We start from the raw sequence: 22,208 nt of genomic DNA on the forward strand, positions 1-22,208 counted from the left end.
CACTACGTGCATTGTCCTGGAGTATATGCAGAGCCAGGACATGCCAAAGCAAAACCAGGACCAGCCAAGGAGGCGATTGCAGCGCAGCGACGAGAGTGATGAGGAAATTGACATGAACATAGACCTCTCACAAGGCACAGGCCCCAGCAATGTGGAAATCATGGTGTTACTGGGGCAGGTTCATGCCGTGGAACGCCGATTCTGGGCCCGGGAAACAAGCACAGGCTGGTGGGACCGCATCGTGCTGCAGGTGTGGGACGATTCCCAGTGGCTGCGAAACTTTCGCATGCGTAAGGGCACTTTCATGGAACTTTGTGACTTGCTTTCCCCTGCCCTGAAGCGCCAGAATACCAGGATGAGAGCAGCCCTCACAGTTGAGAAGTGAGTGGCGATAGCCCTGTGGAAGCTTGCAATACCAGACAGCTACCGGTCAGTCGGGAATCAATTTGGAGTGGGCAAATCTACTGTGGGGGCTGCTGTGATCCAAGCTGCCAGGGCAATGAAAGACCTGGTGATATCAAGGGTAGTGACTCTGGGAAACGTGCAGGCCATAGTGGATGGCTTTGCTGCAATGGGATTCCCAAACTGTGGTGGGGCCATAGACGGAACCCATATCCCTATCTTGTCACCGGAGCACCAAGCCACCGAGTACATAAACCGCAAGGGGTACTTTTCAATGCTGCTGCAAGCCCTGGTGGATCACAAGGGACGTTTCACCAACATCAACATGGGATGGCCGGGAAAGGTACATGATGCTCGCGTCTTCAGGCACTCTGCTCTGTTTCGAAAGCTGGAGGAAGGGACTTTCTTCCCGGACCAGAAAATAACCGTTGGGGATGTTGAAATGCCTATCGTTATCCTTGGGGACCCAGCCTACCCCTTAATGCCATGGCTCATGAAGCCGTACACAGGCAGCCTGGACAGTAGTCAGGACTTGTTCAACTACAGGCTGAGCAAGTGCCGAATGGTGGTGGAATGTGCATTTGGACGTTTAAAAGCGCGCTGGCGCAGCTTACTGACTCGCTCAGACCTCAGCGAAAAGAATATCCCCATTGTTATTGCTGCTTGCTGTGCGCTCCACAATATCTGTGAGAATAAGGGGGAGACATTTATGGCGGGGTGGGAGGTTGAGGCAAATCGCCTGGCCGCTGATTACGCGCAGCCAGACACCAGGGAGGTTAGAAGAGCACAGCAGGGTGCGGTGCGCATCAGAGAAGCTTTGAAAATGAGTTTTGTGACTGGCCAGGCTACGGTGTGAAACTTCTGTTTGTTTCTCCTTGATGAACCCTCTGCCCCCCCCCCAGTTCACTCTACTTCCCTGTAAGCCAACCACCCCACCCTCCCCTCCCCCCTTCGAGCACCGCTTGCAGAGGCAATAAAGTCATTGTTACTTCACATTCATGCATTCTTTATTAATTCATCACACAACTAGGGGGATAATAGTCAAGGTAGCCCGGGATGGGTGGGGGAGGAGGGAAGGAAAAGGACACACTGCAGTTTAAAACTTTAACTCTTATTGAAGGCCAGCCTTCTGATGCTCGGGCAATCATCTGGGGTGGAGTGACTGGGTGGCCGGAGGCCCCCCCACCGTGTTCTTGGGCGTCTGGGTGAGGAGGCTATGGAACTTGGGGAGGAGGGCTGTTGGTTACACAGGGGCTGTAGCGGCGGTCTCTGCTCCTGCTACCTTTCCTGCAGCTCGACCATACACTGGAGCATATCAGTTTGATGCTCCAGCAGACGGAGCATCGACTCTTGCCTTCTGTCTGCAAGCTGACGCCACCTATCCTCTTCAGCCTGCCACTTGCTCTCTTCAGCCCGCGATTCAGCCCGCCACCTCTGCTCTCGTTCATACTGTGCTTTTCTGTAGTCTGACATTGACTGCCTACACGCATTTTGCTGTGCTCTGTCAGCGTGTGAGGACATCTGGAGATCCGTGAACATATCATCCCGTGTCCGCCGTTTTCTCCTTCTAATCTTCACTAGCCTCTGTGAAGGAGAAACATTTGCAGCCGGTGGAGGAGAAGGGAGAGGTGGTTAAAAAAGACACATTTTAGAGAACAATGGGTACACTCTTTCACGTTAAATTTTGCTGTTCACATTACACAGCACATGTGCTTTCGTTACAAGGTCGCATTTTTCCTCTTATATTGAGGGCCTGCCGGTTTGGTGTGAGAGATCACTCACGCAGTGCCAGGCAACAGATTTTGGCTTGCAGGCAGCCATGGTAAGCTACAGTCTTTTGGCTTTTTTAACCTTCTTAACATGTGGGAATGGTTTCAAACAGTAGAGCCCTCATTTCCCATACCAAGCACCCCTTGGGTTGGCCATTTAAAATGGGTTTGCAATGTAAAAGGAGGGGCTGCAGTTTCCCGGTTTACATGCAGCACAAACCCAACTACCCCCCCCCCCACACACACACCCAATTCTCTGGGATGATCACTTCACCCCTCCCCCCCACTGCGTGGCTAACAGCGGGGAACATTTCTGTTCAGCAGAGCAGGAAGGGGCACCTCTGAATGTCCCCTTAATAAAATCGCCCCATTTCAACCAGGTGACCGTGAATGATATCACTCTCCTGAGGATAACAAAGAGAGATAAGGAATGGATGTTGTCTGCATGCCAGCAAACACCGGGACCATACGCTGCCATGCTTTGTTATGCAATGATTCCAGACTACGTGCTACTGGCCTGGCGTGGTAAAGTGTCCTACCATGGCGGACGGGATAAGGCAGCCCTCCCCAGAAACCTTTTGCAAAGGCTTTGGGAGTACATGAAGGAGAGCTTTCTGGAGATGTCCCTGGAGGATTTCCGCTCCATCCCCATACACGTTAACAGACTTTTCCAGTAGCTGTACTGGCCGCGATTGCCAGGGCAAATTAATCATTAATCATTAAACACGCTTGCTTTTAAACCATGTGTAATATTTACAAAGGTACACTCACCAGAGGTCCCCTGTGTGCCCTCAGGGTCTGGGAGCACGCCTTGGGTGAGTTCGGGGGTTACTGGTTTCAGGTCCAGGGTGATAAACATATCCTGGCTGTTGGGGAAACCGGTTTCTCCGCTTCCTTGCTGCTGTGAGCTATCTACATTATCTTCATCCTCATCTTCCTCGTACCCCGAACCCGCTTCCCTGTGTGTTTCTCCAGTGACAGAGTCATAGCACACGGTTGGGGTAGTGGTGGCTGCACCCCCTAGAATGGCATGCAGCTCCGCGTAGAAGCGGCATGTTTGCGGCTCTGCCCCGGACCTTCCGTTTGCTTCTCTGGCTTTGTGGTAGGCTTGCCTTAGCTCCTTAATTTTCACCCGGCACTGCTGTGCGTCCCTGTTATGGCCTCTGTCCTTCATGGCCTTGGAGACCTTTTCTAATATTTTGCCATTTCGTTTACTGGTACGGAGTTCAGCTAGCACTGATTCATCTCCCCATATGGCGAGCAGATCCCGTACCTCCCGTTCTGTCCATGCTGGAGCTCTTTTGCGATCCTGGGACTCCATCACGGTTACCTGTGCTGATGAGCTCTGTGTGGTCACCTGTGCTCTCCACGCTGGGCAAACAGGAAATGAAATTCAAACGTTCACGGGGCTTTTCCTGTCTACCTGGTCAGTGCATCTGAGTTGAGAGTGCTGTCTAGAGCGATCACAATGAAGCGCTGTGGGATAGCTCCCGGAGGCCAATAACGTCGAATTCCATTCACACTACCCCAATTCCGACCCGCTAAGGCCGATTTTAGCGCTAATCCCCTTGTCAGAGGTGGAGTAAAGAAACCGGTTTAAAGGGCCCTTTAAGTCGAAAGAAAGGGCTTTGTCGTGTGAATGTATCCAGGCTTAATTCAATTTAACGCTGCTAAAGTCGACCTAAACTCGTAGTGTAGACCAGGCCCTAGTCTTTTGTACTTCCCCTTAGTAAGTTTTCAAATTTCCTCTTTATGAATTTTCACGACATTAAAGAATTTCTGTTGGAGCCATATTGATCTCCTACTATTCTTCCCATCTTTGCTTTGTATAGGGATAGTTTGTAGTTGTGCCTTTAATATTGCCCCTTTCAGAAACTGCCAGCTCTCCTGAACTACGTTAGCCCTTAGATTTTCTTCACCTGGGACCTCACCTATACTTTTCTGAACTGGTTAGTCTGTTTTTTGAAGTCCATTGTTCTGATTCTGCTGCTCTCACTCCTTCCTTTCTTAGAATCAGGAATTCTATCTTTTGAGGGTCACTTTAGCCTAAATTGCTTTCCACCTTCAGATTCACAACCAATTCCTCCCTGCTTGTCAGATTCAAGTCTAAAATGCCCCTCCCTCTCGGTTTTTGCTCCACCTTCTGAAACAAAAAGTTGTCCCCAAGACATTCCAGGCACTTATGGGAAATCTTGTGTTTTGTTGTATTACTTTTCCAGCAGATGTCTGGGTAGTTAAAGTCCCCTTCCCTCCCCGCCATCTGCACTCTTTACTTGTTAATTTCCCAGGCTGGCTTGTGTCCTCTGGAATCAACACAGAGTTTTATGGAATCCCGTCCCTGGGAGTGTTTCCTCCTCTCCCAGATCTCTGTCACCCAGGGCAGGGGAGCCCCAGTCACTGGCAGTCTGAGCTGTCTGTCCGACCAGAGCAGTTAGTTAAACAAATCACTAGGATCCAGCCACTCTCTATGCATTTCCTTCTGCTGTCAGTGGTGATGGGAAATGTGAGATGGGACCTTTCCTCTCTGAGGGGCACCAGCCCCGATCCCGCCCCAGGTCTGTACTGTGTGAACTGGTCTGTAGATGATGTGAATTGTAAAATTAAAGAAATTAGTGGTAATTTTTAATGGTAATTTGTGTATGAACCGTTTTTTAAATACCATCATTACATTGGGATATGAGCTGCAGTGCCTCAGTTTAACCCAGGAACATTTTGGTTTCGTAGCAGCATTGGTGGACAACGTGACAGAGGCGGAGGAACCAGATAGAGTGTTAGATGAAATCATCAAACTGACAGATACACATTAGATAAAAGTTAGAGCGTGGTCTGGGAACAAAACACGGCATATTGTACAAATAAAATGTCAGTTTAAAATGTCGGTGTGAAGCATGTTTTTATGGAGCTCAAGGGTGGGGGTGGTTGTCAAAAGAGAAGCAGGTTGAACCCGTGGTGTACTTGTAGTTAGGTTATAGTTTTTCAATGACAAGAAATATATGGACAGCCTGTTCCTCTAACATGGGCCCCTGGCTACTTGTGCATGAGGGATAGGCTGTTGGGGCATCTGGGCCATTGCAAAGTAGCTCCAGAAACCCTCTTAAAGCATACCATCTTCTGCTTTGGCTGTGCCTTTTACTTTTCCTGCAGGCCCTCTGCATTAGGACTTTAGTGATCATGACACCTCTGTTTTCAGCAATGTCTCAGGTCTTTCATCTACTGGCGCATATTATTTAATGCTGTACAGCCTCTAGGGTTACAGTTTGCATAGAAGTGTTTTATAAAAACACAACAAAACATTCTCTAAGGTATCAAGACAAGATAATAATAAACAAAATTGTAATTGTTGCTTTGCAGGCACCGCTACAAAGTATCTTCAAGTATGTAATTCCTCTGTGTTTTTGTTAATATTATTTATGATAGTCCATTGGATGGGGGAGATAATACCTCGTAGAGTGGGAAAGGTATTCTGAATGACAAAGGCTCGCCTGTGCACAAGCATAAGAACTCACAGAGAATGGCTGTTTACAAACCTGTGTCGCTAAAAGAGATTTCAGTCAGTTATCCATATTCTCCTAAAACCTCAGGACAGCTCTCTTATCCCCATGCCCTATTCTCTATGGCTGTGGCTTTTGTCTTTTTAATTGTTTTATTGTAAAACCCTTCATTTGCCTCTGTGTGTGTGTGTGTGTGTGTGTGTGTGTGGTGTTGGGGGATAGGGAGAGGAGAGGAGATTCTTAACCACACCCTTGACTTTCAAAGCTATCTTTACGATTTACAAGTAGAGCACTTTTTGTATTCTAGGCAATTTGTTTACACAAAAGTTTAAAAAACGAACTAACACTATATTTTAAAGACCCTGCCTAACCATGTAGAAAGCTATAACCTGTCTTTCCATTTTATTTTATTATTGTAAAACCCTTCTTTACGTGAGGGTTTTGTATAATATTCCTGTCCCCCACGAACTTATTTCTTCACAATTTACATTTCCGTATAACCTAATTTTACCAGGCCGGGGTGGTGGTGGTGGGGGTGGGGGGGTGGAGAAGGAGGTTGACCTTACCAGGTAAGTCAGTTAGACTAAGATCTTTGTGTTGCAGAGATGATCATTATTTAGTTATGGAAATTGAGTAAACTTAGCATCTTTTTAGGCTTCTGTTATTTAATTTTAAGAAAGTGTTTTTCTTGCAAAATTTAAGAGTTTTTAAAAAAATATGCTGCTTCAAATTGTCCTCACTGCATGCTAACTTCTTTTTTTATTGAAACACATATGTAAACTCCCATCAATTGTGACAGTTTTCATATTCTACTTAGTTGTTGTTTTGGTACTTTAAAAACACTATTTTTCAAAGGATAGGCTAGTGTATCTTAAACATTTTTATGTCACTGAACTTCTACAAAATATTCCTAAAGAAGAGACCTTGTTATGTTTCAGCTCATTCAATGCTGGGTTTTATGGTTTACTGAGGGCTTGTGTTTCTTCAGATAACCAGCGTTATTTGTTGTAAAATATAAGGTTTTCCTTTTTTATTTGAAAAAAGGAGCTGATTTTTGTATAAGCTGCTTTCTTAGTGTCATCCACTGAAAGAACCTGCTAATATAGGTTCTTTTGAACTTTTATTGTCAATCCTGGGAATAGGACTTTCACACTTTACAAATTTCAGAGTAGCAGCCGTGTTAGTCTGTATCCGCAAAAAGAACAGGAGTACTTGTGGCACCTTAGAGACTAACAAATTTATTAGAGCATAAGCTTTCGTGGGCTACAACCCACTTCTTCGGATGCATAGTTTTCATACTTTACAAAGTTTACAGCTAAATCATTTTATGGCTTGGGGTCTTTCTGAGGGTTGGTGTTTTTAACCCTGGAGTTGTTGGTCATTAGCTTTATCTTAGAAGAGGGGCCTCTGCTTGTAAAAGTTGTATAATTTCTTTACGGAACATTCCTTTGGGAAAAAGTATAAAAAGCAAGCCAGTGTTTTTTGAGAGAAGGAGACCATCTTTTGTTAAAAGATGTATCTTTGTATTCACTGTTAGCCAAAGAATTCAGAAATGAGCTTATCTTCAAAACAGTTAGAAGGGAGTTTTATCTACATTCTCCTCACTGTTGTCTTCTAGGGGGGAAAAAAGGAGGGGGGACCGGATGCTACATAATTTCTCTCCTTTACACTTTTATTGCCAGTGCTGGGGATAGGACATTCACTGTTTTGCATAAATCTAAAGCAAGTTGCTGTATTTTCTGAGGGAAGTTAAACATCTTTTGTTAAAAGGAGTATCTTTATTTTCACTAAAAAGAACAGGAGTACTTGTGGTACCTTAGAGACTAACACATTTATTTGAGCATAAGCTTTCGTGGGCCCACTTCTACGGATGCATAGAATGGAACATGTATTGAGGAGATATATATACACATACAGAGAGCATGAAAAGGTGGGAGTTGTCTTACCAACTCTGAGAGGCCAATTAAGTAAGAGAAAAAATGTTTGAAGTGATAATCAAGATAGCCCAGTACAGACAGTTTGATAAGAAGTGTGAGAATACTTACAAGGGGAGATAGATTCAATGTTTGTAATGGCTCAGCCATTCCCAGTCTCTATTCAAGCCTAAGTTGATTGTATCTAGTTTGCATATCAATTCAAGTTCAGTAGTTTCTCCTTGGAGTCTGTTTTTGAAGCTTTTCTGTAGCAAAATTGCCACCCCCAGGTCTGTTACTGAGTGACCAGACAGGTTAAAGTGTTCTCCTACTGGTTTTTGAATGTTATGATTCCTGATGTCAGATTTGTGTCCATTTATTCTTTTGCGTAGAGACTGTCTGGTTTGGCCAATGTACATGGCAGAGGGGCATTGCTGGCACATGATGGCATATATCAAATTGGTAGATGTGCAGGCTGCACATCTACCCCTGATGGCATGGCTGATGTGATTAGGTCCTATGATGTTGTCACTTGAATAGATATGTGGACAGAGTTGGCATCGGGCTTTGTTGCAAGGATAGGTTCCTGGGTCAGTGTTTTTGTTCAGTGATGTGTGGTTGCTGGTGAGTATTTGCTTCAGGTTGGGGGGTTGTCTGTAAGCGAGGGCAGGTCTGTCTCTCGAGATCTGTGAGGGTGAGGGATCATCTTTCAGGATAGGTTGTAGATCTTTGATGATGTGCTGGAGAGGTTTTAGTTGGGGGTGAAGGTGACGGCTAGTGGTGTTCTGTTGTTTTCTTTGTTGGGCCTGTCTTGTAGGAGGTGACTTCTGGGTACTCGTCTGGCTCTGTCAATCTGTTTTTTCACTTCAGTAGGTGGGTATTGTAGTTTTAAGAATGCTTGATAGAGATCTTGTAGGTGCTTGTCTCTGTCTGAGGGATTGGAGTAAATGCGGTGGTATCTTAGAGCTTGGCTGTAGACAATGGATCGTGTGGTGTGTCCTGGATGGAAGCTGGAGGCATGCAGGTAAGTATAGCGGTCATTAGGTTTCCGGTATAGGGTGGTATTTATGTGACCATCGCTTATCAGCACAGTAGTGTCCAGGAAATGGACCGCTTGTGTGGATTGATCTAGGCTGAGGTTGATGGTGGGATGGAAATTATTGAAATCATGGTGGAATTCCTCAAGGGCTTCTTTTCCATGGGTCCAGATGATGAAGAAGATGTCATCAATGTAGCACAAGTAGAGTAGGAGCGTTAGGGGACGAGAGCTAAGGAAGCGTTGTTCTTAGTTCTTAGTATGCAAAAATGTTGGCATACTGTGGGGCCATGCAGGTACCCATAGCAGTGCCCCTGACTTGAAGGTATATATTGTCCCCAAATGTGAAATAGTTGTGGGTGAGGACAAAGTCACAAAGTTCAGCCACCAGGTTAGCTGTGACATTATCGGGGATACTGTTCCTGATAGCTTGTAGTCCATATTTGTGTGGAATATTGGTGTAGAGAGCTTCTACGTCCATAGTGGCCAGGATGGTGTTTTCTGGAAGATCACCGATGGATTGTAGTTCCCTCAGAAAGTCAGTGGTGTCTCGAAGATAGCTGGGAGTGCTGGTAGCGTAGGGCCTGAGGAGAGAGTCCACATAGCCAGACAATCCTGATGTTAGGGTGGCAATGCCTGAGATGATGGGGCATCCAGGATTTCCAGGTTTATGGATCTTGGGTAGCAAATAGAATACCCCTGGTCGGGGTTCTAGGCATGTGTCTGTACAGATTTGTTTCTGTGCTTTGTCAGGGAGTTTTTTTAGCAGTTGGTGTAGTTTCTTTAGGTAATCCTCAGTGGGATCAGAGGATAATGGCCTGTAGAATGTGGTGTTAGAGAGCTGTCTAGCACCTCCTTTGTCAACCTTTTTGATTATGATGTCAGAGTTGTTTCTGAGGCTGTAGATGGCATTGTGTTCTGCACGGCTGAGGTTATGGGGCAACTGATGTTGCTTTTCCACAATTTCAGCCTTTGCACGTTGACAGAAGCAATCTATGTAGAAGTCCAGTCTGTTGTTTCGACCGTCCGGAGGAGTCCATGCAGAATCCTTTTTTTTTGTAGTGTTGGTAGGGAGGATTCTGTGGGTTAGTATGCTGTTCAGAGGTATGTTGGAAATATTCTTTGAATCGGAGACGTCGAAAGTAGGATTCTAGGTCACCGCAGAACTGTATCATGTTCGTGGGTCTGGAGGGACAAAAGGAGAGGCCCCAAGATAGGACAGACTCTTCTGCTGGGCTACGAGTATAGCTGGAAAGATTAACAATATTGTTGGGTGGGTTAAGGGAACTACTGTAGTGGCTTCTTGTGGCATGTAGCAGTTTAGATAGTTTAGTGTCCTTTTTCCTTTGTAGAGAGGCAAAGTTTGTGTTGTAAATGGCTTGTCTAGTTTTTGTAAAGTCTATCCATGAGAAAGTTTGTGTGGAAGGTTGGTTTTTTATGAGAGTATCCAGTTTTGAGAGCTCATTCTTAATCTTTCCCTGTTTGCTGTATAGGATGCTGATCAGGTGGTTTCGCAGTTTCTTTGAGAGTGTGTGACACAGTCTCTCAGCATAGTCTGTGTGATATGTAGATTGTAATGGATTTTTTACCTTTAGTCCTTTTGGTATGATGTCCATCTGTTTGCATTTGGAAAGGAACATGATGTCTGTCTGTATCTGTATGAGTTTTTTCATGAAGTTGATGGATTTCCACTCCATACGACTAAATGCAGTGCCTTACATAATGACAGGTTTCAGAGTAACAGCTGTGTTAGTCTGTATCCGCAAAAAGAACAGGAGTACTTGTGGCACCTTAGAGACTAACAAATTTATTTGAGCATAAGCTTTCGTGGGCTACAGCCCACTTCATCAGATGCATGGCCCCACAGTATGCCAACATTTTTATGGCTGACTTAGAACAACGCTTCCTTAGCTCTCGTCCCCTAACGCCCCTACTCTACTTGTGCTACATTGATGTCACCTTCATCATCTGGACCCATGGAAAAGAAGCCCTTGAGGAATTCCACTATGATTTCAATAATTTCCATCCCACCATCAACCTCAGCCTAGATCAATCCACACAAGCGGTCCATTTCCTGGACACTACTGTGCTAATAAGCGAAGGTCACATAAATACCACCCTATACCGGAAACCTACTGACCGCTATACTTACCTACATGCCTCCAGCCTCCATCCAGGACACACCACACGATCCATTGTCTACATAGCCAAGCTCTAAGATACAACCTCATTTGCTCCAATCCCTCAGACAGAGACAAGCACCTACAAGATCTCTATCAAGCATTCTTAAAACTACAATACCCACCTGCTGAAGTGAAAAAACAGATTGACAGAGCCAGACGAGTACCCAGAAGTCACCTCCTACAAGACAGGCCCAACAAAGAAAATAACAGAACACCACTAGCTGTCACCTTCAGCCCCCAACTAAAACCTCTCCAGCGCATCATCAGAGATCTACAACCTATCCCGAAAGATGATCCCTCACTCTCACAGATCTTGGGAGACAGACCTGCCCTCGCTTACAGACAACCCCCCAACCTGAAGTAAATACTCATCAGCAACCACACATCACTGAACAAAAACACTGACCCAGGAACCTATCCTTGCAACAAAGCCCGATGCCAACTGTGTCCACATATTTATTCAAGTGACACCATCATAGGACCTAATCACATCAGCCATGCCATCAGGGGCTCGTTCACCTGCACATCTACCAATGTGATATATGCCATCATGTGCCAGCAATGCCCCTCTGCCATGTACATTGGCCAAACCGGACAGTCTCTATGCAAAAGAATTAATGGACACAAATCTGACATCAGGAATCATAACATTCAAAAACCAGTAGGAGAACACTTTAACCTGTCTGGTCACTCAATTACAGACCTGAGGGTTGCAATTTTGCTACAGAAAAGCTTCAAAAACAGACTCCAACGAGAAACTGATGAATTTGAATTGATATGCAAACTAGATACAATCAACTTAGGCTTGAATAGAGACCGGGAATGGCTGAGCCATTACAAACATTGAATCTATCTCCCCATGTAAGTATTCTCACACTTCTTATCAAACTGTCTGTACTGGACTATCTTGATTATCACTTCAAACGTTTTTTCTCTTACTTAATTGGCCTCTCAGAGTTGGTAAGACAACTCCCACCTTTTCATGCTCTCTGTATGTGTAGATATATCTCCTCAATATATGTTCCATTCTATGCATCTAAAGAAGTGGGCTGTAGCCCACGAAAGCTTATGCTCAAATAAATTTGTTAGTCTCTAAGGTGCCACAAGTACTCCTGCTCTTTTTTCAGTGGGTTGTATTTTCCCAGCCTCAGCACGGTAAGTGTGAGAGGCCCTTCTATCACCAACGCCTTGAAGTGCAGTGTTTGGTCTCTCTGACTTCAGCCCCTCCCCCTGTCTCTCTCATGGTGCAAGGAGATGTGAGAAGGATCAAAGGGCTGGGTTCCCATCTGCAGCTGAGATGAGTTCAGGTTAACCACAGCCCCCACTACAATAGGCAGAGAGAGACTCTAGTGTCTCTAGTGTTAGCAGCGAACTCACATCCCCCAGCTCAGCACCAGATGTGCATGGAGACAGAGGCTGCAGGGCCCCTGCTGGGCACAATGGGGCATGGGCTAGCCCCAGCTGTGCAGGGCTCCAGGCACTGAGCATCCCCAGAAGATGCCCAGATGCGCAGATTCAGCAGTGCCTGACCCGCCCCCCAGCCTACATGGAGAGGTGTCCAGAGAGCCACACAGCAGAGAGTTTGATGCTGAGGTTTCCTGTCCCCCCCCCCCCCCCAGCTGTGTCTATAACCCCCCTTCCCCCCCCCCCCCCCGGGCTGCATGCGAAGCACCTTCTCCTTTCCTGCTCTGGTGCAGATGCTGCTGCCGCTACTCCTGCTTCCCATGGCCGTTCTCCTGCCCCCCAGGGCTTGGGCTGGTGAGTATGGGGGGAGGGACCCCTTAGCGAGCAGAGCCTGCACATGGCTCAGTGGAAGGGCCTGAGGCTGATTCCCCAATACAGCAATCCTGGGGGTATGGAAAGGAGGCAGCTTCTCCTCACCATCTCCCCTGCCCCAGTGTGGGGTGCCCCATGGCCGAGGCATCTGCAGGCCAGTGGGATGGGGAGCAGAGGGGGGGAAGTTGTTTCCATAGATCTAAGGGGATCCAGTCTGCACTAGGGAAGCTTCCCACCAAAGAACATCAGCCACCGATTATGGGTGTGACATGCCCTGGAGGCCACATGCAGGGTAACAACCTCCTAGTGCTGCCAGCTAACAGCCTCACCCCTTTAGCTCAAGGACTGTGCTCCAGGGCTGTAGTCAACCACAGAGCCGGGAGGCCATTGCATCAGCACCTTTGGGAGCCTACCCAGATTTCCATCCCCGGGTGGAGACCGGCTCTTCCTGCACCAGTAGCCAGCACAGAAGTTCTCCGAATGCAGCTGACTCCTCTGGCCATCTGTTCAGGGCACAGCGACCTCGGGGCTGCCCTAACCTGTCTGTGCTCCAAGGGGCCATTCTGGTAGCTGGGCAGAGCTGGGCACCTCCATGGCCTGCATAGATCTGCTCCTCCAAGTTCTAGGCTGCGGGGAGGGCTGCCACCTGATTTATGGGGCGGGTGTTGCAAGGGCAGGCAGGGTCTGGAAAGACCAAAACCCCCATGAGCAGTGGGCAGATCTGACCTGAGACATGTGGGGCAGGGTTTCAAGAGAGCCCCACAACCACAATGGGATTCTCTAGTGAACTCAATGTGGTGGGAGGAGATTGTCAGTGATCTCCATGTTAGCTGGGTTGAGGGGCCAATCCAGGAGGAGGGGGCAGGGAAACTTGGCTGGCTGGGTTGAGGGTCTGATCTGGGGCAGCAGAGGTTGAGGATGAGGGTAGGGATAGAATTGGGGTCCTTGGTCAAACTCTGGAGCCTTATGTTGTCCCAAAGCAGGTGAGTTTTAGCCCTCTCCCTCTCTCTGCCATTGGAGATCATCGGGGGAAGGAAAGCTGGTTGTCACTCCAGACCCTACATGGCCTTCGTGAAGATAGAGACAGGAGGATGCTGCAGAAGGTTCCTGATCTGGAATGACATGGTGGTGACAGTGGCTTATTGTCACAGCAACCTTGGGTAAGAAATGTACCATCTGCCGTCCCTGAGCCAGCCAGTCCCTGTCCTGGGGCTTGCCTCTTGTCATTTTGAGCCACTAATGGCTTGGTGCACTGTTGTGCTGGGTGCAGAATGTGTCAACAACAGATACCCTGATCTGCTGCTCCAGGAATAGTATTGTTACCTTCCTTGGCCTGAGAAGTCAGTGAGGTCTTGCAGGAGGAGAAATTGCTGGTGGCATTAGGTCTATTCTTTCATGCAGTTCTGTTTATTTACAAAGTATGTCCAAAGTCCTGTTTCTCTGAATGCAGTCGGAATGAAACAACAAGTGACTGTTTCTTTACTCCCAGTCCCAAGCCTCTTTCAGCCAGCACTGTGGCCAAAAGCTCTCTCCCCAGGATTAGTGCAGGGTAACAGTACCCATGCTTCTTTGGCTGTGGCTGGTGCCTTTTCTGGCTGCTTCATAGCTAAGTTTTAAGTTTAGGCCAGGCCTGTGTGATTGGTGACGATTCTAGTGATTCAGCTTTCTTGTTACCTAAACAAGCTTATAATGGCTTCTGTACATTGATCCTGAGAACAAGACGACTGTTAGACCCACCCACTTTAAGGATGTTTATGGCCCATGACTGAATCCATTGTATTGGCCTGTCTGTGGCACCTGCATTCCCTTGTATTTCACAGCACCATCACTGTGTTGAAATAGATGAACTGGGGAGGCAGGAGATTGGGGTACATCACCGAATCCCCCACCCAGAATACAATGATGAGACAGATGAAAATGACATCATGCTGCTGCAGGTACCACACCTTTGCATCTTCCAGTGATGTCAGACTGCTACAGGTACCATCACATCACCCCCGTGACCTCAAATTGCTGCAGGTACCATCCCCATCCCATCACTCCACCCCCAGTGACCTCACATTGCTGCAGGTACCTCCCCCATCCCATCATCACGCCCCCAAGACCTCACACTGCTGCAAATACTGCCCCATCCCATCCCCGCCCCAGAGAGCACATGGCATCACAATATTGCACAGTTGTCATGGGGATGCCCCATCTGGCCCCATCCCCCCAGGACAGGATGCAGCCCCCACGAGGAGTTTGATTTCCCTTCTCTCCCCACCCCCATCACAGCTGAGGGACAAAGCCAATCTGACTGAGACTGTGGGCACCATCCCCCTGCCCTAGTGAAGATGAGGGAGGGGGCTGGGTGCAGCAGGCCGGCTGGGGCCAGACTGTATCATCTTCAGGGAGTGAGTTTAACTTGTATTGGGGGTGTTTACCTTGTATTAGGATGTTCTGGCACGATCCTTCTGAAATCTGTTTATGTTCATACACCCCTTCTATCCATCCCTCCCTCCCTCTCCATCCACATCCTTCTATCAATCTATCCTGCCATCTGTTCCTCACTCTCTCCCCATCCATCCATCCCCTGACAGTGTTACCCATTGCTCTAGTATCTCAGCCCTGTTGGTGCCTTCAACTTCGTCGTGTTTGCTTGTTAATTTCACTCTGTCCTCTAGCTACTGGCATTGATGGAGTGTAGTGACATCCAGCCTTCATCAGTGTTTAATTCCTTCCATGGTCTTTCGAGCTGGCCACCGCTATTGCACACAGCCAGGCTGGGATGTTCAATGCCACTTTCAGGAGTGAGGTGTCTAAATCCCATGGACTTTCAGTGGCTGTTGGGCCCCTAACAACCTGACTCCCTTTTACCATCTCCAGCTCATCCTGTCAAGTGCTGGAGCTCAATTCCACTCAGCACCCAGCATGGGGGACATGGGGAGATTTTCAGAAGCACTGAACAAGCAATGGGGCAGCGGGCCTTTCCCCTTTAGGGGGAGCTGGCTGCAACCAGACCCAAGGTGGGGGACTGGCTCAGGGAGGTGGGGAATGGGATATGGGGCCTTTCCTCTAGGGGGCACCAGCTCCCATCCAAGACTGGCTGGTTCAGGTGGGCTGAGAATCAGCTTCATTGTCTCTGTCCCCACCCCCAATGCGGGTGTCTATGGGAAGCGGTGCTGTCACAGACTGGCCCGACCTGAGCTCATTGACCCAGGTTCCTCTACCCCGGTCACACCCACACTGCGGGGGAGGGGGCAGTTGAGAAGGATCAAGGGGCCGGGTTCCTCCCAGAAGCTGAGTTGCATCTCAGTCAAACCACAGCTCCCACCACAGTAGCACCCCACCTTGCCCAGCTCCACTCCAGATGTGCTCGGTACCCAGTGGTGCACAGCTGCCAGAGGCACAGGGGGGTCCCAACAAGGTGTGGCCCCAGCAGTACCTGGCCTCAGAGCGGGCAGCCCCCAGCTGGGCAAGGCTCTGGGGGCTCAACTCTTGGGTGGCTGTGACTCAGCTGGGCCTGATCTCCCCCTCCCCCCCTCCCCCCCCGCAAGCGGGACCGACCCTCTCCTGGATACTGCCCCGTGCAGCGCAGCAGCAGCCTGAGAGAGAGCCTGACTGGGGAGGGGGCAGCAGCAGCTCGCTCCCTGCCCAGGCCCTGCTTCCAGGGACAGGCGCCCACTCTGAGCATGCCGGGGGCTGGGGTGGGGTGGGGGGCTCGGGCCTGCTTGGCCGCTGTCCCGGAAGCCGAGCCTGGGCTGGGGGCAGCCTGCTTCTGCTGCAGCCAGGTGCTCTCCCGGTCACGGTCAGCCGCTGCCCTGCACCAGGCAGCGTGGCTGGAACAGGCAATGGCCCCGCCCCTTCTCTTCATGCTCTGGCCCCTCCCCTTCCGCTCCCCACCCCAGCTGGTTGTTGGGGGGAACTCAACTCTTCATGCCCCCCCACGTCACCTACCCACTCAGCGGGGCTGCTGGGCACTGCCCAGGGTGAGCACAGCTCGGCATTCGGCAATGCCCACGGCCCCACCAAAATGGACTGATGGGCTGAGGGGCGCCGATGGCAACTCCCCTTCCCCCCAGCTGGTGTGGTGGGGGATCCAAGCGCTGAGACGGCAGGTCCCTCTCTGATGCCCCAGATAGGGTTGCCAACTTTCTACTTGCAGAAAACCGATCACCCGTGCCCTTCTCTGAGGCCCCACCACTGCTCACTCCTTCCCCCCTCCCTCCCTCACTCACTCTCTCCCACCCTCCCTCCCTCACTCATTTTCACTGGTCTGGGGCAGGGGGATGAGCTGCAGGAGGGGGTGAAGTCTCCAGATGGGAGTGCGGGTTCTGGGGTGGGGCCAGAGATGAGGGGTTCAGGGTGCAGGAGGGGGCTTTGGGCTGGGGCAGGGAGGTTGGGGTGCAGAAGAAGGTGCAGGGTGCAGGCTCTGTGAGGGAGTTTGGGTGTGGGAGGGGGTTCCAAACTGGGGCAGGGGTTTGGGGCGTGGGAGGGGGTTTGGGTGCAGGCTCTGGGCAGTGCTGACCTCAGGCAGCTCCTGGGAAGCGGCCAGCATGTCCCTCTGGCTTTTAGGTGGAGGGGCCAGGAGGCTCTGCACACTGCTCCTACCCACAGGCGCCACCCCCCCCCCCCAGCTACTATTGGGCTCACTTTCCAGCCAATAGGAGCTGCGGAGCTGGCACTCGGAGTGGTTCCTGTGGGCGGGGGCAGTATGCGGAGCCCCCCTGGCTGCCCCTCTGCCTAGGAGCTGGAGGGACATTCCGGCTGCTTCCCGGGAGCCGTTCAGAGCTGGGTACGGAGCCTGCCCACCCCGCTGGTGCTGCGTCCAACCAGATGTTTAGCAGCCTGGTCAGCTCTGCTGACTGGAGCTGCCAGGGTCCCTTTTCGACTGGGCGTTCCAGTCGAACACTGGATGCCTGGTAAACCTAGCCCCAGAGCACATGACCTTGAGGTTTCCTTGTATTCCCACTGCCCAGCCAGGCCTCTAGCACACTTCCCAGGCAGATGCGGCCTCCCCATGGGACCTGACAGTGCTGCTGCTGCTGCTCCCCGGAGCTCAGGATGCTGAGTAGGTGGGACATCAGGGCCCCAGATGTACCCAGCCCTAGCGAGGTACAGGGCCCCAAATGTGCACAGGCCCCAGGGACTGCAGGGCCCAAGATGTGCACATTGCCTGGACTCCAGGGCCCCAGATGTGCACACCCTTTGGGGTGGAGGGGCCCAGATGTGCACAGGCCCACCAGATTGCTCTCTGCTAGCTCTGCAGGGCAGCTGGCTAGTGACTCACCCATGTGTGAACTTCTCCCCAGCAGGATAAAGGGGCTGTGGTTTGCCCCTTGTCACCTGGGGGAGGGGGGCAACCCCTCCCAGCCAGGTCTATAAATAACCCCAGAGACAGCCACATCGCCCCCTTCCATGGACTCCCTCTGACAATGCAGCTGCTGCTTCTGCTCCTCATTGCCTTTCCCCTCCCCCGTGGGGCTCAGGCTGGTGAGTACAGGAGTGGATAGACCCCCCCAGCCCCATAGAGAGCAGAACATGTATCTATTAGCATGGTCTGCAAACCCTGGCTCCTCCCCAGAGTCAGATGCTGCCACCAGGACCATCAGTGTGTCCCCAGCACCCAGCTGGAGTGCCGTGGGACCTGGGGGGCTAGCAGTGTTTGCCCAACTGGCGAGCCTCAGGGCAGTGGGGTCTGGGGATGGTTATCAGTGTGTGTGTGCCCAGAACAAAGCTGAGGTGCCCCACAGCCATGGGGTCTGGGGGCATCGGTGTGTGCCCAAGACACAACTGGGGAGTTGTGGGGTCTGGAGTCAGGTGGGCAGGGAGCTAAAGGGGCAGGGGGAGAGGAGGGGATTGATGCTACCACAATAAATGCCCTGAGAGGGAGGCAACACAGAGAAGCTCAATAAGGGCTGATGAGAACAGTGCGTACCAAGACAGGAAAGGCAGATCTGTGCAGCCTGCGTGGTTACAGCAGGGAGGCTGGAAGCCAGGACGCCTGGGTTCATTTTGCAGTTCCACCACACATTGTGCTGGAGGGAGTCACTTTCTCTCTTTGTGCTGGGATTTCCCAGTGTGTGAAATGGGAATGAGGCTCCATCCTTTAAACTCTCTGGAGCAGGGATTCTCACTCTGTTTCTGTGCAATGCCCAGAACAAAGGGGCCCTGGGGGTCTGTGCAGCACCCGACACAATGGGGACTTGATCTTGGTTGGGGGTCTGTGCAGCACCTGGCACAACAGGGGCCCTGATCTCAGCTGGGGTCTGGGCAGCGCTTGGCACAGCAGGGCCCTGATCTCTGTCAGTGTCTATGCAGTGCCCAGCACAATGGGGCCCTGATCTTGGCTGGCAGACAGATACACGCGCTAGCTCTTTGGGGGGCCTGAACTAACTCCTTCTCTTGGGGGCTCTGCCAGGGGAGATCATTGGGGGACAGGAAGCCCAGCCTCACTCCAGACCCTATATGGCTTTCGTGAAGACAGAGACAGAAGGAAAAGGAGGAAGCAGGTGTGGAGGGTTCCTGATTCAGGAGGACGTGGTGGTGACGGCAGCTCATTGTAACTGCAACTTTGGGTTAGAAATGCAAGATCCCCTGTCCCTGAGCCATCAATTCCCCTTCCCTGCTTCCAGGTCAAAGCTGGTACGCCCTAAAGGTGAAAAACCCTGGAGCACTGGTTTCTATACATACATCTTGAGTGCAAGGCAGCAACTACACACACCCACTTTAATGAGGTTAACAACCCATGACTGAATCCAGAGTGTTCACCTGTCCGCATCCCCTTGTATTTCCCAGCACCATCACTGTGCTCCTGGGGGCCCACAACAGTTCTGTACATGAACCTGGGATCATGCAGGAGATCCGGGTACATCATCGAATCCCCCACCCAGAATACAACGATGAAACAGATGAAAATGACATCATGCTACTGCAGGTACCACCCTATTTACATCACCCTGCCCCAATGAACTCACACGACTGCAGGTACCACCCCCATCTCATCACCCCGCCCCCAGTGACCTCACACTGCTGCAGGTACCGCCCCCATCCCATCACTCCACCCCCAGTGACCTCACACTGCTGCAGGTACCGCTCCCATCTCATCACCCCACCCCCAGTGACCTCACACTGCTGCAGGTACTGCCCCCATCCCATCACCCCACCCCAATGACCTCACACTGCTGCAGATACCGCCCCATCCCATCGCCGCGCCACCAGTGACCTCACACTGCTGCAGGTACCGCCTCCATCTCATCACCCCGCCCCCAGTGACCTCACACTGCTGCAGGTACCGCCTCCATCCCATCATCCCATCCCCAATGAGCACATGGCATCACGGTGTTGTGCAGTTTTCACGGGGATGCCCCATTTGGTCCCATCTAGCCCCATCCCGCGGTGGCAGATCCGGCCCCCAAGAGGAGTTTGATTTCCCTTTTCTCACCCTGATCACAGCTGAGGCACAAAGCCAATCTGATCGAGACTGTGGACACCATCCCCTTACCCCAGAAGAAGGTGAACCGGGGGATGTGTGCAGTGTGGCCGGCTGCAGCCAGACTAGTAGCAAGGTAAACGCCTGGCCCTCCCAGACCCTGCAGGAGGTGCAACTGAAGGTCATGAGCAAGGACGTCTGTCTGTCCCCACCCTATCTGCGCTATGACCCGTCCGTGATGCTGTGCGTGGGGGATCCCAAGGAGAGGAAGGCATCATTCCGGGTGAGTGTGGGACAGGGGCACCTGGCGCCCGGGGCAAGGTGCTGCTATAACAGGAGACTGACAGAGCTGGGCAGAATGGGGAGAGCCAGGATCCATGGTGAGCCAGGCAGATCCCGGGAATGAAGGACTGTAATGGGCCAGATACTGGGAATCATGGATGAAAGCTAGAAATCAGGGGCAAGAAAGAGGCAGATCTTTTAAATGGGGCATGAGTCCTAATATTGGTACAGAAACTGGCAAGATCATAGAAATCAGGGACAGAAATCTGCTGCATGTTCAACACAGACAAGACTCAATCAGATGTATCATACTAGTCAGGGACATATTCTGGAAATCAGGGTTGGGAATCAGCTGGATCCTAGGAGTCAGAGGGGGGAATTGCTGAATCAAGAATCCAGGGGTGGATCTGAGAAATCAGCATGAGATCCTAAAAATCAAGGGCAGGTGTCAGCCAGATGCTGGAAATCAGGATTTTGAATCAAGGATGAGAGCTGAGCAGATTAAAGACATGAGGGATGGATGCTAGAAATCAGACACTGGAACTGGCCAGATCCTAGAAATCAGGGACAGGGGTCGGCTGGATCCCTGGACTGGGGGGTGGGAGTCCTGGGAGTGACTTAACCGTGAGTCCCCAGGCAGGGGGATACAGAGCTGGATTTCAGGACTGTGAATACAGAATGCAGCCTGCCCTTCTCTTGGACTTCTGTAACCCCGCGTCTGGTGTTTGCTTCTCAGGGTGACTCTGGGGGCCCCCTGGTCTGTGAAGGGAAGGCCCAGGGCATAGTCTCCCATGGCAGTGCTGATGGGTCACCACCCAGGCTGTTCACCAAGGTCTCCAAATATGTCTCCTGGATCAAGAAAACTTTGTGCAAGCAGAAGCCTTAGAGGGGAGCATCCATCTCCTCTAGCATGACTGGAGAGATAGCTGGGTATTGCAGAGCAAAGGCTGGCTGGCTGGCTGGGTTTTGCAGTTGGATGGATGGATGGATGGATGGATGGATGGATGGATGGATGGATGTGTAGCCAATGATTTTGATTTATTGTCCGTTTATTTTTGTTATGATTAACTAACATGTGAGATCATATATAATCATTGTATGCTAAATAGAGTTAAATTGTTGGATTATAGAAGTATAAAATTGATCAGTAATTAGAAGTGATAATTTGCTATTAGGTATCTAAATAAGGAAGACTGAAACGCAAGGCCTACAAGCTGAGGTCTGTAAGATTTTAGCTTAGCCATACTACGCCATAGGCTTAAGAAATTCTTGACATAAGTAAGTGACCAAAGAATGACCCTGTCAAGGCCGATTCCCCACTCTGTGACTTTGAGTGCAGAAGGTGGGGTCCCGCAAGGATTCTAAAAATTAATACTGGCCACTCCAGGCTTGTATTACACTCCCAAGATTACAGCTTTTCTCAGACCTTGGCTTGATAAACGCTGCCACCACCCAAATGCAAAAAAACCCTTGGACCCAGGAAGGAGCACTTTTGAATTCCTCCCTGTGGGGTACTCTCAAGCCCTTTCACCCTCCCCCTCCTCCCCCCAGGGGAAGTGCTGAGAAAGAAAACAAAGGAAATTAGCTGTTGCCACCAGATAATCAAAAAACGTATGTACAAACCTCTTAGGACACCAAATATCCAATCCTGTTCTTAAAAAAGGTAAATTTTATTAAAAACAAAAAGGAAGAAAATACATCTGGAACTTAGGCTTTTGCTAGATTTTAAAAAAGAGCAATTCCAAAAAAAATTAAGCACCCAAAATAGCTTTCTTGGGGGTTCATCTTAAAGGTTACAAGCAAACAAAAGCATCTGGGGTTAGCACAGAGGAGATCCACAAGTCAAAATAAAGAAATAAACCTGATTGCGTTTACCTAAACATTCCTTATCCAAATGGTTCCTTCTAGGTATGGAAGATAATTTTTCACATGTGTTCAACCTTAC

General features: G+C 50.1%; 1 pseudogene; it reads left to right on the forward strand.

The window, feature by feature from the left end:
- Positions 1-17,984: 17,984 nt before the first annotated feature.
- Positions 17,985-21,149, forward strand: LOC135886976 (mast cell protease 1A-like; annotated as a pseudogene).
- Positions 21,150-22,208: the final 1,059 nt, after the last annotated feature.

Source organism: Emys orbicularis, chromosome 12 (genome assembly GCF_028017835.1).
Source record: "Emys orbicularis isolate rEmyOrb1 chromosome 12, rEmyOrb1.hap1, whole genome shotgun sequence".
NCBI classification, from domain to species: domain Eukaryota; kingdom Metazoa; phylum Chordata; order Testudines; family Emydidae; genus Emys; species Emys orbicularis.